At 44.7% G+C, this 18,266-nt stretch overlaps 1 pseudogene; it reads left to right on the top strand.

The window, feature by feature from the left end:
- LOC120970792 (uncharacterized) overlaps positions 1-18,266 on the top strand; it is a 62,386-nt pseudogene that overhangs the window by 39,964 nt on the left and 4,156 nt on the right.

Consider the following 18,266-nt stretch of genomic DNA (forward strand, 5'->3'; position numbering starts at 1 on the left):
GCTTGTTTCTGCCAGATCACATCATCCAACGCCGCATTCAGTTTGTTAAGGCTGCAAGCTAAACCAGCTAACTGACGGATAAAACTGTTGAAAATGATGCCTAAACCTCAAACTATTGAACTGAAGTTACTAAAGGCAGAAAATAATAGGGTGTTGTAAGAAGGGCATCTCCTTCACGAGCAGGTAACAACTAAATGGCTGTCTTACGAGCAGGTAATGCTATATACAAGGTTAACGTACGTAAATCAAGATGGAAAAATAGAAAGAAGGGTATCAATCTCTTCCGCATGCGACTTTGGCTATAAAAGACCAAATCAACGCCAATTCATGCAATCTGGAAAGTACAAGCAATTAATGTGCGATTCACTTGGTAGCGCTGCCAATCTTGATCTTACCAAATGTCAATGCTTGGTAAAACAACTAGTACTAGTACCTATTGATCAGTAATTCGGGGTACCAAAACGTACTTGTGCAATTAGTTGGTGTAATTTGAAGTGTCAAGCTAGCCATCCCAGTGATGATTGTTATCTGGAGTAAAACGAAGTCCACATCACATTGTTGTACTTGCTATATATATGTCCCAAAAACAGTGTTACCAAGCCATTTTAGTAGTACTCCTTTGATTCGGTGAGCCACAAAAATGAAGTTCATACACGGGAGATGTTCAAGGGTCAAGACAGTGCAGGGAATTTTGGAGCCCACAGAAGGTGAATATGATGTATGCACTCCTCAAACCAACTTAACATCATTTTAGCCAAATTGTCACATGGAGCAGTTTACTTTAGATAGTCGTCCATCCACATAGTTCAGCTCAGGTCTACGTAGCCTCTCGTGGAAGCTAGCTAGCCTATAAATAGTATCAGTCGCTCCATCATGTAGCAAGTCACCAGTTAGCTTATTCACATCTCCTATCTTGATACCTTCTCTTCTAAAACTACCGAACTGAAGTTACTGAAAACCCAAGGTTTATTTCCAATGTAATCAGCAATTCAGCATCAGCTGGGTGGATTTTTGGTAAGAAAGGAATCTATGTCACATGCAGATTGGGTTGCTCAAGTACAAAATTACCTGAAGTCAGTTCATGCATCTTTTCTACTATTAAGGGCATGATGTCACAGCCCTCATGGATGCATGACGCACTGGAAGTTCTACCAACAAATATTTTTTCCAATCAATGAAGTTCCTTCATCCCCAAAATATCATGTCACGTAATAGAACCTATGAATCACAGGGATGCTCACAGTCACACACACGAAATGAGCAAGTCACATGATGAACCGAGCGCCACATTTTGGCCTGGTTCACAGTTAAAAGCTCATGTCCTTCCTATTACTAAGTAGAGTACAAGATTAACGGAAATCAAGATGGGGGCAGAGAAGACCAAATCAAAGTCAAATTCATGCGATCTGGACAGTACGAGCCATCAATCTGCCATTTACTTGGTAGACACACCTATCTTGATCTTGTCAAAAGTCAATCTGATTGGTAAATTGTTCAGTAATTCATAGTACCCGAACTTGGGCATTTAGTTGAGGGTGCAATTTGAAGTGTCAAGCTACCCATTCTAGTGATTGTTATCTGGAGTTAAAAGAAGTCCCCAACAGATTAGTGCTTGCTATATACTCCCGCCGCACCCATAATATAAGATGTAATATTACCAAGCCATTTCAGTTCTACTCCCTTTTATCGGTGAGCCACAAAAATGAAGTTGATACATTGGAGTTGTTCAAGGGTCAAGACGGTGCAGGGAAATTAATGGAGCCCAGTGAAGGTGAATATGATATATGTACTCCTCAAACCAACTTGCAACATTATTTTAGCCAAATTGTAACATTGAGTAGCTTACATTAGATAGTCGTCCATCCATATAATTCAGTTTAGGCCTACGTAGCTAGCCTATAAATAGTATCAGGCGCTCCATCATATAGCAAGTAACTGGCTAGCTTATTGACATCTCTTTTCCTGAGACATTCTCTTGCTCCACATATTGACCTACCTCTCTAGCTAGAAACAAAGCTTGCTCGACAACAATGGCTGCAGGTGGAGCTTCTCTTATTGCTGCTGTTGTTTTCTCTGTGTTGATCATGTCTTCCCTGGGGGGTCCGATGCCTTTATGCAGCGACTGCGAGACGATGTGCCGTACCAACTGCACCGCGGAGGCTGAAGCCAATTGCGCCAATTACTGCTACGACACCCAATCAACAGCAGGGTACTGCGAAGGTTGCATGGGCGCCTACTTCGACCAGCACTGCAATCCCGAGTGTCTCAAAAATTGCAGCAACGGCTGCAAGAAGAAGGTGCTTCCGAGGCCTTTATGCAGCGACTGCGACACGGTATGCAGTACCAAGTGCACCGAGGAGCTTCAAACCACCTGCAGCGAATACTGCGACTTCAGCCGCAGCGGTCTGGCGGACTGCCAGCGTCAGCTCTTCGAGCGGTGCAACACAGAGGGTACCTGCTGCAGTAGCGACGGCACATGCACTTGTGACTGCGAGACCGAAGCTCGAAAGAGTTGCGTGGGCGTCAGCGACAACTCCAATAATTGCGAAGTTTGCAAGCGCGGCCAGTTTGACCAGGACTGCCATCCCACCTGTAACACCGACTGCAACAGCAACTGCAAGAAGAAGAAAGGGTGCCACGGGCACGCATAGGAAAAACATGTAATCGGGTGTGCCCTGCATTGCATAGGAATAACATGGCTCCCTCCCTGTAGTCGTGCGTAGATTTCGATTTCTGTAAACGCCACGACCCGGTTTTGTGGGATGGCACAGGAGGAATATGGGTCGTGGCGCATCACCTCCAGCTTTTAGCTGAGGATTTATATTCTGTATTTCTGTTTATGTTTGTTGAATAATGAATCGCAATGTGAAATTATGGTTATTCAATGTTCGTCCTTCTTCCATAGAGCTTGTGTGTGTTGACTTGCTTCTATACATCAGCTGCTTGTCCATCAGGGTTTGCCTTTCTGTGTCGCTGTAGTACTATCCAATAATACTGGAAGGTGATGCGCGCCTTCGCCGTGCCGTTGACTCTCTTTCCTTGTTGAGGAAACTGTATTTTTCTATGTAAATCACCTTTTTACTGATGATTAGAATGCTTGCAATCCCACATTTATAGGACCGTTTTTCTACCCAAGTCAAGGCCTGTATGGAACTATGGATTAGCCACCTCAATACATGTACTCAATGTTAAGCACCGATTCAGTTCAATTAGGTTAGATTAATCTGTTGCTATCTAGATTAATACATAGAAAGCCATGGCTATCTTAGCCTCGTCCTCGATCGTTAGGGGCATTGTAAGGTGATGTTGTATCTGCATCTTAATTACTTTGGGAAGATCATATCAAATTACAGCAGCACATGCCGAAACTGCGATCTTTTCAAGATGTTATGTTTTTAACTGGTGGGCTACCAGGTTCTCACACATCTGCTACCGTCGCGAATACTTATTTGTTATGTTCTCACGCATCGTCTACCAGGTTTCATCACCTCCACCTGCGGCGCTCCACCTGTTATGTTTTGTAGTCCGAAACTTTTTTTTCTTGTTGCAATTTTTCGTTAGGAAAGTTGAGTTAAGATTTCATATTTGCTGGGGTTGGAAACTAAGATATTTGGAATTGAAAGTATATGTGATAGATTTAGTTGAGAGTTGCTCGCAATGTAATTCAAAAGTGCAATATTCATAAGTGTTGGTCTCCATTTCCTATAAATTCTGCTGGGGCAAGAAAAGCTTCTGAATGAAAAGGGCTTTCCAGTTCCCATGTAAGCATGCCCACTGTTGCAAGAACTTTAACACCTTGAACTCGACTGGCAAATGAGTGATCCTACGATTTTAATTTTTGAGGTAAAAAAAGAAACCATTGACTTGATTTCAGCGAATTCAGCAAGAACATCATAGCCTTCTGCAGCAAATTTAGTGTGTAAAGGCTGAAGAAAAAAGACATCTCTTTCCGAGTTGATGTGTGCTTTTAAGATAATGGAGGATTGCGCCAGGCCTTTAAATCTGATATGCATACAGCCACTTTACTAGTTCATATGTACTCGCGCAATATAAATTACCATCAATCTAGCAACAATTTACAATACTATTGCACTACGCACAGATTGCCTTCTCCAACCATAGATAATACCAGAATTTCTTACTGTTCCATTAAGCAACTTTCCTGCGTAGATTACCTGCGTTCCATCTAGAAACAATTTACAATACTACTCACAGATTACTTGCATAGACACAGAAACACAGATTACCTTTTGCTATTTGACTCTGAAAGAAACAATATAAGAGACTGGCTACTGCTCAGAAAAAGGAAAGTTGATGTACTGTACTGTTGTTGACATATATGTTGAACAAAGCCATGCTAAGATATTTATAACTGCAGGGAAATTTTTCTCTTATTGAGTTTCTTTTAGGGCATGGCTGCCTATCAACTTCTACAACAGCGATATGTACAAATCTTGTATAACAAGGGTTGTATCATGTATGTGTTCCAACAAAAGGCCATTTACATATAAACAGTGTGATTAACGATCATCATTTTGGACCAATCCAACTTCTACAACAGGGAAGGTTCAAAAAAAACTTCTACAATGTGGAAGATGCCTGGTTTTTCTCCTTGATTGCCTCCTGGACAGACTTCAGGACTAATGGCATCAACTGCTTATTTGTGCAATGATGCCTGTGTCACGATCAAGAAATCTGCCTTTCGAGAAATCGAGATCATTTCCTGAAGCATCTTTTACTACACCTCCAGCTTCTGGGAAACATCAGAAAAACTGAAGTAAGAAATATGTACATTAATCAGTGACAACAATTGTTATTACCTGTGACAACAATTGAGCCGGCTGCATGATCCCATTTTTTTTTAATGAAAGACGTTTCCCTCCGATTTCATTAATGAAACCAAAAGCGAGCAACATAAACGAGCTCCATCAGGTTCCATCACAGGTGCATCAAAGCTACGCTAAGGACTAAGGTCTATCCTGCGCCGCATGGGATTACAAAAGGGGGATGCATCCACTAGTAGGAAATGGGGCTTTTACCCCGGTTTGTAAGGGCCTTTTGTCTCGGTTTTCGAACCAGGACTAAAGGATCGTTACTAAACCCCTAACCCTTTAGTCCCGGTTCTTACACGAACCGGGACAGAAGGTCCTCCACGTGGCCGCTGCTGCCAGCCCAGGCAGGGGGGCCTTTGGTCCCGGTTGGTGCCACCAACCGGGACCAATAGGCAGGGCCTTTTGTCCCGGTTGGTGCCACCAACCGGGACCAATAGGCATCCACGCGTCAGCATTTTAAGGGCTGGGGTTTTTGTTTTTTTTTTGAAAGGGGGGGGGGGGGGGTTGGGGGGTTAATTTAGGGGTTTCATATATTGTGTTAGCTAGCTAATTAATAGAGAGAAGTGTCCTCTCTTATCTCCGTGCTTGGTCGACGCTACGTACTATATACGTATGGAGAGGACTAGACACGCTAGCTAGTAATCAAATGAAGGAAACAAAAGATCGTCATGAACATATGCATACAGAGAGAAGTGATATCGACCACCTCTCCTTCTCCGAGAGATTGGTCGAACAACAAGTTCTCGTATATCTATCCGACACTACCGGCTACATATATACAATAATTATCTCTTACAATACAATCTCCTAATTAAATTGTAAGAACACAGGGTCCACATAGTATTCTCCGTTTTCAGCGATCACGTGGTCAAGGAAGAATGCCGCCAATTCCTCTTGAATTGCTCGCATACGATCTAGTGCTAGGAGTTCATCCCGCTTCCGAAACATCTAATTTGAAAAAGGGGGTCAATACACACACACACACACACACACACACATATATATATATATATATATATATATATATATATATGAATAAATGAAACTCAACAGAAATGATGGTAATAAAATAAAATTGTGAATATTATTGCTTACGCACTTCATATTGTTCGTCAGAGTAGCCCCGCTCACAGGTCGTGTAGCTGATGGACTCGCAAACGTAGTATCCACAGTAATTATTCCCGGCTTCCTGCCACAACCACTTTACAAGAAATAGAGGTCAATCAAACTTATAAGCAAGCATGCTAAATGGTATTGATGAAACTAGCGCTTGAATCACTAGGAGATGCGCGGAACATGCTACTATAGTACTTACTTTCGAGTGTTTAAATTGCAGCTTCTTCGGCAGTCCCGGAGCTTTTGTGGTGAATTTTCTCCAAACCCTGCCAGACAAAGAAAACAATTACTTGATATCAGGAAATGAACAAAGTTGCTGATATGGTGGATAATGATCGATTTAACTTACTTCTCGAGCATTTGAGTCATGTTCGCATAGTCCTGGGAATCTTTTCGTCTCGAGTCTAAGACGGTTACTACTCCCTGCTCAAGCTTAACCTCTAGGAGAATATAGTGGAAGCTGCGCATGCATGCATAAGTCATCAATTACATTACCATAACCTGGACTAATAAGGGAAACCGAATATGCACAAGACAGTAACACTCACTTGAAGTTGTAAGGAAAGAGTATTATATCTTTGTTTTCATTTAATACCAACGATCGTAGCAAGTTGGCCTCGGCTTCTTTGGCATGTTTTTCAACCGTATATGCATCTATGAGATTTGTGTTAATGAACCCAATATCACCGATTTGTCTTTTCTTCAATTCGGCGATCTTCAATCGGCATAATATAGTGAGGATAATTATAAATACATGCAATGAAAGAGCTGACCTATATAGAGAGCCTTAATGACAGAAGTAGTACTACTTACAGACAGTAGCGAGTGATCGTTGTTTTATCGAGGGCCTTTTGATTGTAAAACTGGAAGAAATCCTCAAATGGAACATTCAGCAGATCAATTCCAACGAGGTCATGCTCCGGTTTAACTCTCAGCGTCAAACTATTCATCCCATCAGACTCTCTGCAGGTTTTCATGTACCAATCATGTAGTCTTCGCATCATCGTTGTTAGAGATCCTTCATCTTTGACGAGAGGCTTCCCGTAATGGTATTTGTGTTCGTCGACCTCCATGATTTCATAATGTACATCGTCGGGCAGGTAATCTCCAAGATTGCTATAACCGGCCACCATCCTCGGATCATTAGCGACGATGTCTTTTGACACCTTGAGCGGGGGGCACGATTGGTTCGCTTGTTCGCCGAGCTGGGCAATTTTTTTCTAGCTCGTCGTTCTTTTAACCTTTGATCACTGACAGTACTTCCGACCGCTCCGCTTCGGCATATGTCTTTGCAAGAATGCGCTCATAGTTGCCTCTAGGCGGAGACTTTGGTGGTTTTGTCAGGGCAGCCAGAGTGCGCTTTGCTTTCATCGGATCTACCTTCTCCTCCGGAGGTGGATGTTTCTTTGCTTTCACCCCTTCAAAGAAGTTTGTCACTTCGGCTCGCACGATCTTCCTGGTTTCCTCCTCGGTCCTCTCGTATGGTAACTTCTCTGGAGTATTCAGAGAAGGACCGAATCTGTATTGCCTCCCGCCTCTGGCAGCTGTACTGCTAGACGCCGGCAGAGCAGACGGAGCGGCTGCGGCTTTCTTCTTTCCTTGCTTACGAGGCGGAGGAGAAGGACTACGACGCGCCGGAGCAGCCGGAGCGGCGGCGGGTCTCTTCCGCCCTTGCTGACGAGGCGAACAAGGAGGAGGCTGGCTGCTCTGGCGCGCTGGCGCAGGCGGAGAAGGAGGCGGAGTGCCGCCACGCGCCGGAGAAGGAGGCTGAGTGCCCTGATCACTCGCCGGAGGAGGAGGCGGAGGAGGAGGCGGAGTGCCCTTACTCGTCGGAGCCGTCCAGTCCGGAAGCTTGATGAGCTCCTTCCACCATAGGCATGGAGTCTTGAGAGCAGAACCTAGCCGAGTCTCCCCTTCACCGGTAGGGTGGTCAAGCTGGAGGTCCTCAAATTCCTCCATTATTTCATCCACCATCACCCTAGCATATCCTTCTGGAATCGGCCGGCAGTGGTAGGTTGCGCCGGGTTCAGGAGGTAAAACAGAGCCAACAGCCGCCTTGACTTTCAAGTTCTGCCATTCCGCCATAAGGTGGCAATGTTGAGACTCCGTGATAGCATCCACGGGATAGCTAGCAGGAGCCGTCAAGACATGCTCCAGCTGAAGCAGCTCGGTGGAAGCCACGCTGCTTCTCCGCTGAGATGGCGGTGTAGCTTCGGGGGTAGTTTCGGCATGTCGATTGCCGTCTCGTTCCTCTAGCGCTTGAACCCTTTCGTGCAGCTTCTGAATTTGGATCTGCTCCACTTTTTTCCTCCTCTCCTGGCTTTTGTAACCGCCCGCGTCCGGAAAACCAGCCTTCCACGAAACGGAGCCTGGCGTGCCTCGTGTCCGTCCAGGGTGCTCAGGATTCCCGAGGGCCATTGTGAGCTCGTCGTTCTCTCTGTCTGGAACGAACGTCCCTTCCTGCGCTGCATCGATATATTGCTGAATCTTCTTGACTGGTATTCTCAAAAGCTCGTTCGTCCAAACGCACCTCCCTGATACAGGGTCCAAGGTTCCGCCAGCCCCGAAGAACCAAGTCCGGCAACGGTCTGTCCAGTTCATTGTCTGTGGTTCGATCCCTTTTTCAAGCAGATCATTCTCAGCCTTGGCCCACTTATGTCGGGCTTTCAGGTAGCCACCTGACCCCGTGCGATGGTGAAGCTTCTTCTTCGCAGCATTCTTCTTGTTTGTCGCTGATATCTTCTTACTCTTTTCCGATGTCTCGTGGGCCACAAATGCGGGCCAGTGATCTCTAATCTTCTCATACCGGCCGATGAATTATGGTGTCTCTTCTTTGTCGACAAACGTTTTCAGCTCATTCTTCCACCTCCTGAATAGGTCTGCCATCTTCTTAAGAGCATGAGACTTGATTAATTGCTCTTTAACTGGCTTCTCCGGATCCTCCTCTGGCGGTAGGGTGAAAATTGCCTTCAACTCAGTCCAAAGATCATCTTTCTGCATATCATTGACATAAGACACCTCAGGGTCTTCCTTCATAGGCTTATACCATTGCTGGATGCTGATCGGGATCTTGTCCCTAACTAGAACACCGCACTGAGCAGCAAATGCATCCTTTGTCCGGATGGGTTCAATCGGTTGGCCGTCGCGCGCGATTGCTGTGATCTCAAACCTTTCATCCGAGTGCAACTTTCTCTTCGGGCCTCGTCTCTTTACCGCAGTTGTGCTCGATCCGGAGGGCTAGAAAAAAGAAGAAAGACGAGTGTTAATTAATATGTGTACATACCAAAACAATGAATGCATCAATTAGCTAGTCAGCACAGGCTTAACTAATATATTTACCTGGCCGGACTCTGTTCGGTCACCGGAGCTGTCACCACGGGCTCCTTCTTGCAACAGCATTGGGTCACCGGAGCCATCATAATCATGTCTTTCCTCCTCCACTCTTCGATCACCGTAGCCTGCTTCTTCACCCTGTTCTTCCAGACCATCATTGTCGTTAAGATACGACAAGATATCAGCTCCGGCTAAGATTATATCCCCCAACACCTCTTCTGCTTGCTCGTCTCGTCCGTGCTCCATTGTTTCTGCAAATATTACAGCATGGCAATTATTACACAAACATGACAGCAGGTGGATATATTAGTGCAAACGTAGACCTAGCTTATTCCGGGTTTGGGGTGGCCTCGGCAACGCTTCAAGGGTAGGGGCGCGGCGGGAGGGGGTAGGAGACCGACATCGTTTTTTTCTAGGGTTTGGATGTCCTCGAGAGTTTTGGTCGAGCGAGAGGGCCGGGGGGTGCTCCCGTGGTATAAGTTATCACGGTCGAGAGGGGGTATAAATATCGACCGTCCATCATGTCGAAGTTATCTGGGAGGGAGTTATATATATCGACAACGACGACATACATACATGAGAAATAATGTTATCGGGGAGGGGGTATATCGACCCCCCCCCCACGTGTTGAAGTTATCGGGAGGGGGTTATATCGACAACGACGACATACGTACATGGGAAAATAATATTATCGGGGAGGGGGTATATCGACCCCCCCTCGTGTTGAAGTTATCGGGAGAGGGGTATATCGACGACGACAGACCCGATAAAACATAAGAAAACGAAGAAGAAATAAAAGGAGGAGAAGAAGAAAAGGAATAGAGGAGAAGATCGAAGAAAAAAAAGAAGAAAAAAAAGAGGAGAAGAAGAAAGGAATAGAGGAGAGAAGAAGAAGAAATAGAATTTTTTCTATTGTTTCTTCTTCTCTTCTATTCCTTTCTTCTTCTCCTCTTCTTTTTCTTCTTTTTTCCTCTTCTTATTTATTTCTCCTCTTCTTCCTCTCCTCTTCTTCTCCTTTCTTCCTCTTCTTATTTTCCTTTTTCCTCTCATTCATAAAAAAATGTTCAAATAGAAAATTTCGAAAAAAAGTAAAGGTTTTGCCTAATGCATTGTTCATATGAATATACAAACATTTGCATATTCTACAATAATTAATATCACCAAAAAAATCTGTGAACAGAAAAAAATCCTAACTTTTCTAAAAATCTATCTTTTGCATATATACATGAACATATATATACACAGAGAACATATATACATACATATACTCATACATGAACATATCATCATATATATATGAAAAAACAAGCATATATATGAAAGAAAACAAGCATATATATGAAAAAAGGGCGCCGGCCGGACCAAGGTGAGGAGGACCGCGGGGTCGGCGGCGAGGATGGCGACGGGGCAGTGGGCGCGCGCTCGGGGTAGGGGGCGACGGCGGCGAAGGGCGGGGCAGGGCGACGGCGACGACGGGGGCGGGCCGGGGCGGCGCGCGTCGGGGCAGGGGCGCGGCTGACGGCGAGGGCGCGGGCAACGGCGACGGCGACGACAGGCACGGGCGACGGCGACGGCGGGGGCGGCGGGCGGCGTCGGGGCAGCCTGGCGGCATCGGGGTGGCGGGCGGCGTCGGGGCAGCCTGGCGGCGTCGGCGTCGTCGGGGCAAACTGCAGATGAACTCTGAAAAATTTCCTAAGTGTTTGCTTATATAGCAAAGCCTTCAGTCCCGGTTCGTGGCACCAACCGGGACTAAAGGTAGGCCTCTTTTCAGCAGCGCAAAGGGCGGGAAGCGGCGGCCTTTGGTCCCGGTTGGTGGCACCAACCGGGACTAAAGGGGGGGGCATTGGTCCCGGTTGGTGCCACGAACCGGTACGCATGCCCCCCTTTAGTCCTGGTTGGTGGCACCAACCGGGACCAAAGGCCTCTTGCTGCCCGCGTCGCGGCCAAAAGTTTAGTCCCACCTCGCTAGCCGAGGGGCGCCCGCACCAGTTTAAAAGCCGTGGCGCGGCTGCTGTCTTGAACTCCTCTCTATAGCAGGCTTCTGGGCCTAACTTTGGCGCGCTGCCCGTTGAGCCTTCTAACCCTTCTGGGCCTGTATTTGCAAACCTGAGGGTTGGAAGTCCCAGCGGGCAGCGCCCCAACAATTTTTTTTACTGTATTTAGTTTTTTTGTTTTCTTTTTTGCTTTATTTATTTTGTTTTGTTTCTACTTACAACAAAAAACTTATTTATTTTATTTTATTTTGTTTCTAATTAATTATTTATTTTACTTTATGATAATTCTTTTTGCTATTAAAGTTTCTATCAAAAAAAGTTCTTTATGAAAATTCTTTTTGCTGTATTTAGTTTTTTTGTTTACTTTTTTGCTTTATTTATTTTGTTTTGTTTCTACTTACAACAAAAAAATATTTATTTTATTTTATTTTGTTTCTAATTACTTATTTATTTTACTTTATGATAATTCTTTTTGCTATTAAAGTTTCTATCAAAAAAGTTCTTTATGAAAATTCTTTTTGCTGTTTTTAGTTTTTTTGTTTTCTTTTTTGCTTTATTTATTTTGTTTTGTTTCTACTTACAACAAAAAACTTATTTATTTTATTTTATTTTGTTTCTAATTACTTATTTATTTTACTTTATGATAATTCTTTTTGCTATTAAAGTTTCTATCAAAAAAAGTTCTTTATGATAATTCTTTTTTTATTAAAGTTTATTTTATTTTGTCGTAACACAAGAAGTCCGGAGTTGTAATAAGTTATTAAAAATAAAAAAGAGGCGCAATGCTCGTTGATTAGCTTCAAGCCTTTCGGAATAGTGTAGACTGCACTGCACATAGCTCCATGCAGTCTACCTTATTCCTCAAGGCTTGAAGCTAAGCAACGTGAAGGTGAGCATTGCGCCTCTTCTTCATCGTCTCTGCACTCAGGGCTTATAAACCGCTCCTAGTGCCTCTCAGCTAGCGAGGTGGGACTAAAAAACTGCTTAGTAAGAAACTCTAGTACCGGTTCGTGCCACGAACCGGTACTAAAGGTGCTCGTGGGGCCACAGCCTCATTAGTACCGGTTCGTGGCACCAACCGGGACCAAAGGGTGGAATTGGTCCCGGTTCGTGCCACCAACCGGGACCAATGGCCTTGCACAGCGGCGTGGTGGTGAGTTTAGTCCCACCTCGCTAGCTAAGAGAGAGCCGCACCTGTTTATAAGGTGCGGTGCGCCTGAGCTGTCGAGCTCCTCTCTAAAGCAGGCTTACGGGCCTAACCTCTCTGTACATGCCTGTGGGCCTACTGGGCCTTCTGCGGGCCTGAATCCTGGCCCATGGATGGGTTTCTAATCGTATTCAGGCCGTGGTGGCCCAGTAGGTGGCATAATTTTTAATTTTTGGCCTGTTATTTTTCATGCATTTACTAATTATTTTGAGCTATAAGACCCTAAAATTGAAAAGCATTTCAAATGAACTCTGAAAAGGTTGAAAGTTGGCATGGTATCATCATTTCATCCACATAGCATGTGCAAGAAAGTTGAGAGGGTTACGGCAAAAAATAGATGCACTTCGTGTACAAAACGGACAATGGTATCATACTCGTCTATTACAAAGTTGGCATGGTATCATCATAATAGTTGCGGGAGAAAGTCTTCACTTTTTCTTCGCTTGTGTCATTTGCTTATTGCGCCGTAACCATGGATAATCTTCATCGTTTATCAGGATGCTTGGGTCAACCTTGACTTTGAAGGGAGGAATTTCATGAAACTTTTCATAATCTTCAGACATGTCTGTCTTGCCCTCCACTCCCACAATGTCCCTTTTTCCTGAAAGAACTATGTGGCGCTTTGGCTCATCGTATGATGTATTCGCTTACTTATCTTTTCTTTTCCTCGGTCTGGTAGACATGTCCTTCACATAGATAACCTGTGCCACATCATTGGCTAGGACGAACGGTTCGTCAGTGTACCCAAGATTGTTCAGATCCACTGTTGTCATTCCGTACTGTGGGTCTACCTGTACCCCGCCTCCTGACAGATTGACCCATTTGCACTTAAACAAAGGGATCTTAAAATCATGTCCGTAGTCAAGTTCCCATATGTCCATTATGTAACCATAATATGTGTCCTTTCCCCTCTCGGTTGCTGCATCAAAGCGGACACCGCTGTTTTGGTTGGTGCTCTTTTGATCTTGGGCGATCGTGTAAAATGTATTCCCATTTATCTCGTATCCTTTGTAAGTCAATACAGTCGAAGATGGTCCCCTGGACAACGAGTACAACTCATCACAAACAGTGGTGTCACCTCTGAGACGTGTTTCCAACCAACTGCTGAAAGTCCTGATGTGTTCACATGTAATCCAGTCGTCACACTGCTCCGGGTGTTTGGAGCGCAGACTGTTCTTGTGTTCATCGACATACGGGGTCACCAAGGTAGAGTTCTGTAGAACTGTGTAGTGTGCTTCAGACCAAGAATATCCGTCCCTGCATATTATTGAGTCCCCCCCTCCAAGCGTGCCTTTTCCAGTCAGTCTCCCCTCATACCGCGATTTAGGGAGACCTATCTTCTTAAGGCCAGGAATGAAGTCAACACAAAACCCAATGACATCCTCTGTTTGATGGCCCATGGAGATGCTTCCTTCTGGCCTAGCGCGGTTACGGACATATTTCTTTAGGACTCCCATGAACCTCTCAAAGGGGAACATATTGTGTAGAAATACGGGCCCCAGAATGACAATCTCGTCGACTAGATGAACTAGGACGTGCGTCATGATATTGAAGAAGGATGGTGGGAACACCAGCTCGAAACTGACAAGACATTGCGCCACATCACTCCTTAGCCTTGGTATGATTTCTGGATCGATCACCTTCTGAGAGATTGCATTGAGGAATGCACATAGCTTCACAATGGCTAATCGGACGTTTTCGGTAGAAGCCTCCTCAATGCAACCGGAAGCAGTTGCGTCATAATCACGTGGCAGTCATGAGACTTTAGGTTCTGGAACTTTTTCTCTGGCATATTTATTATTCCCTTTATATTCGACGAGAAGCCAGTCGAGACCTTCATACTGAGCAGGCATTCAAAGAAGATTTATTTCTCTTCTTTCGTAAGAGCGTAGCTGGCAGGACCTTCATACTGCTTCGGAGGCATGCCGTCTTTTTCGTGCAAACGTTGCAGGTCCTCCCGTGCCTCAGGTGTATCTTTTGTCTTCCCATACACGCCCAAGAAGCCTAGCAGGTTCACGCAAAGGTTCTTCGTCACGTGCATCACGTCGATTGAAGAGCGGACCTCTAGGTCTTTCCAGTAGGGTAGGTCCCAAAATATAGATTTCTTCTTCCACATGGGTGCGTGTCCCTCAGCGTCATTCGGAACAGCTAGTCCGCGGGACCCTTTCCAAAGATTACGTGTAAATCATTGACCATAGCAAGTACGTGATCACCGGTACGCATGGCGGGCTTCTTCCGGTGATCTGCCTCGCCTTTGAAATGCTTGCCTTTCTTTCGACATTGATGGTTGGTCGAAAGAAATCGACGATGGCCCAGGTACACATTCTTCCTGCATTTGTCCAGGTATATACTTTCAGTGTCATCTAAACAGTGCGTGCATGCGTGGTATCCCTTGTTTGTCTGTCCTGAAAGGTTACTGAGAGCGGGCCAATCGTTGATGGTTACAAACAGCAACGCGTGCAGGTTAAATTTCTCATGTTTGTGCTCATCCCACGTACGTAAACCATTTCCATTCCAGAGCTGTAAAAGTTCTTCAACTAATGGCCTTAGGTACACATCAATGTCGTTGCCGGGTTGCTTAGGGCCTTGGATGAGAACTGCCATCATAATGAACTTCCGCTTCATGCACATCCAAGGAGGAAGGTTATACATACATAGAGTCACGGGCCAGGTGCTGTGATTGCTGCTCTGCTCCCTGAAAGGATTAATGCCATCCGCGCTTAAACCAAACCATACGTTCCTTGGGTCAGCTGCAAACTCAGCCCAGTACTTTCTCTCGATTTTTCTCCACTGCGACCCGTCAGTGGGTGCTCTCAACTTCCCGTCTTTCTTACGGTCCTCACTGTGCCATCGCATCAACTTGGCATGCTCTTCGTTTCTGAACAGATGTTTCAACCATGGTATTGTAGGAGCATACCACATCACCTTCGCAGGAACCCTCTTCCTAGGGGGCTGGCCGTCAACATCACCAGGGTCATCTCGTCTGATCTTATACCGCAATGCACCGCATACCGGGCATGCGTTCAGATCCTTGTACGCACCGCGGTAGAGGATGCAGTCATTAGGGCATGCATGTATCTTTTGCACCTCCAATCCTAGAGGGCATACGACCTTCTTTGCTGCGTATGTACTGTCGGGCAATTCGTTATCCTTTGGAAGCTTCTTCTTCAATATTTTCAATAGCTTCTCAAATCCTTTGTCAGGCACAGCATTCTCTGCCTTCCACTGCAGCAATTCCAGTACGGTACCGAGCTTTGTGTTGCCATCTTCGCAATTGGGGTACAACCCTTTTTTGTGATCCTCTAACATGCGATCGAACTTCAGCTTCTCCTTTTGACTTTCGCATTGCGTCCTTGCATCGACTATGACCCGGCGGAGATCATCATCATCGGGCACTGGTTCCTCTTGATCTTCAGCAGCTTCCCCCGTTGCAGCATCACCATATTCAGGGGGCACATAGTTGTCATCATCCTCTTCTTCTTCGCCGTCTTCCATGATAACCCCTATTTCTCCGTGCCTCGTCCAAACATTATAGTGTGGCATGAAACCCTTGTAAAGCAGGTGGGTGTGAAGGATTTTCCGATCAGAGTAAGACTTCGTATTCCCACATATAGGGCATGGACAACACATAAAACCATTCTGCTTGTTTGCCTCAGCCACTTCGAGAAAATCATGCACGCCCTTAATGTACTCGGAGGTGTGTCTGTCACCGTACATCCATTGTCGGTTCATCTGCGTGCATTATATATAATTAAGTGTGTCAAAAACCATTACCGAACATCATGAATAGATAATTAAGTGACCAAATTAATAGAAGTTCATCATCACATTAAAACCAAAGTACATACATAGTTCTCATCTAACAACATATATATAGCTCTCCAGAGCATCTAATTAATTATACCATACATTGAAACTATGTAAAACATTTCAATGCGAAAACAAATGCGATCATAATCGCAACCAAGGTAACAATTGATCCAACGGCATAATGATACCAAGCCTCGGTATGAATGGCATATTTTCTAATCTTTCTAATCTTCAAGCGCATTGCATCCATCTTGATCTTGTGATCATCGACGACATCCGCAACATGCAACTCCAATATCATCTTCTCCTCCTCAATTTTTTTTTATTTTTTCCTTCAAGTAATTGTTTTCTTCTTCAACTAAATTTAACCTCTCGACAATAGGGTCGGTTAGAATTTCCGGTTCAACCACCTCCTAGATAAATAAAATCTATGTCACGTTGGTCGGCATATTTGTCATAAACAATAAATGAACCAAATAGTTATAAAAATATAATATATATATATATACCACATCCGAATCATAGACAGGACGAGGGCCGACGGGGGCGGATACCAAAACCATCGCACTATGTAATAAGAAGGAATAATAAAAGTAACAAAATTAGACAAGTATCTATCTAAAGTAAGAATTTTTTTTCCTTTCAGAAAGAAGATAAGAACAAGAGGCTCACCACGGTGGTGCTGGCGACGAGATCGGCGCGGGCGATCGACGGCGGTGAAGACGGGGACGGGACGTGACGGACCGCTAAACCTAGACAAATCTCGGGGAAAATGGAGCTCGGAGGTCGAGTTTCGAGAGGAGAAAGATTAACTAGTGTGGCTCAGACATTTCATCGAACACCTCATGTGCATAGGAGGTGAGCTAGAGCACCCAAATGCCCTCCCCTCGCCGGCCAGAAAAAACAGAGCACTGTGGAGTGCTCTGCTGTGGCGACGGGGTATACATAGGGAACTCATTGGTCCCGGTTCGTGGCACCAACCGGGACTAAAGGCCTTTGGTCTCGGTTGGTGCCATGAACCGGGACCAATGCCTCCTTTAGTCCTAGTTGGTGGCACCAACCGGGACCAAAGGCCTTGTGCTGCCCCGCGTCAAAAGTTTAGTCCCACCTCGCTAGTTGAGAGGGCTCGAGAGTGGTTTATAAGCGCTGCTGCGCCCACCCTCTCGAGCTCCTCTCAACTGCAGGCTTTCGGGCCTAACCGTTCTCTTTGCCTGTGGGGCCTACTAGGCCTTCTGCGGGCCTGAATCCTGGCCCATGGATGGGTTTCAAGTCGTATTCACGCCATGGTGGCCAAGTAGGTGGCATAATTTTTTTTCTCTGTTTTTTGTTTTCTCTTTTGCTTTATTTGTTTTGTTTTGTTTCTACTTACAACAAAAAACTTATTTATTTTATTTCTAATTACTTATGTATTTTACTTTAATTATTTTATTTTTATTTATTTTACTGCTGCTATTTTTATCTATTTTACTACTGCTATTTTTATTTAATTTATTAAGGTTTATTTATTTTAGTTACTATAGTTTATTTTATTTTATTTTATTAAGGTTTATTTATTTTTATTTATTTTATTAAGGTTTATTTATTTTTATTTATTTTATTAAGGTTTATTTATTTTATTTACTATAAAAAATGAACATAGATGCGCCTATAGAGAAAATTCAACCTAAATTCATAATAAATTTCTATGAAATTCAAAGAAATTTACTGTGAATTTAGGTCAAATTCCCTGTATAAGGGCATCTATTTTCACTTTGAGAGGAGCTCAACAAGGCAGAGAGGGACGGGCTTATAAACTGGTTTGAGCGCCCTTCGGTTGGCGAGGTGGGACTAAACACTGGCCGCAACTAGGACCAGCCCTTTACTCCCGGTTTGTGGTATGAACCGGGACTAAAGGGTGGTGGGCCAGGAGCGTGGCCCATTGGTCCCGGTTTGTCCCACCAACCGGGACCAAAGAGGCCGGACGAACCGGGACCA

The sequence above is a fragment of the Aegilops tauschii genome, chromosome 3 (genome assembly GCF_002575655.3).
Source record: "Aegilops tauschii subsp. strangulata cultivar AL8/78 chromosome 3, Aet v6.0, whole genome shotgun sequence".
In the NCBI taxonomy this organism is placed as follows: domain Eukaryota; kingdom Viridiplantae; phylum Streptophyta; class Magnoliopsida; order Poales; family Poaceae; genus Aegilops; species Aegilops tauschii.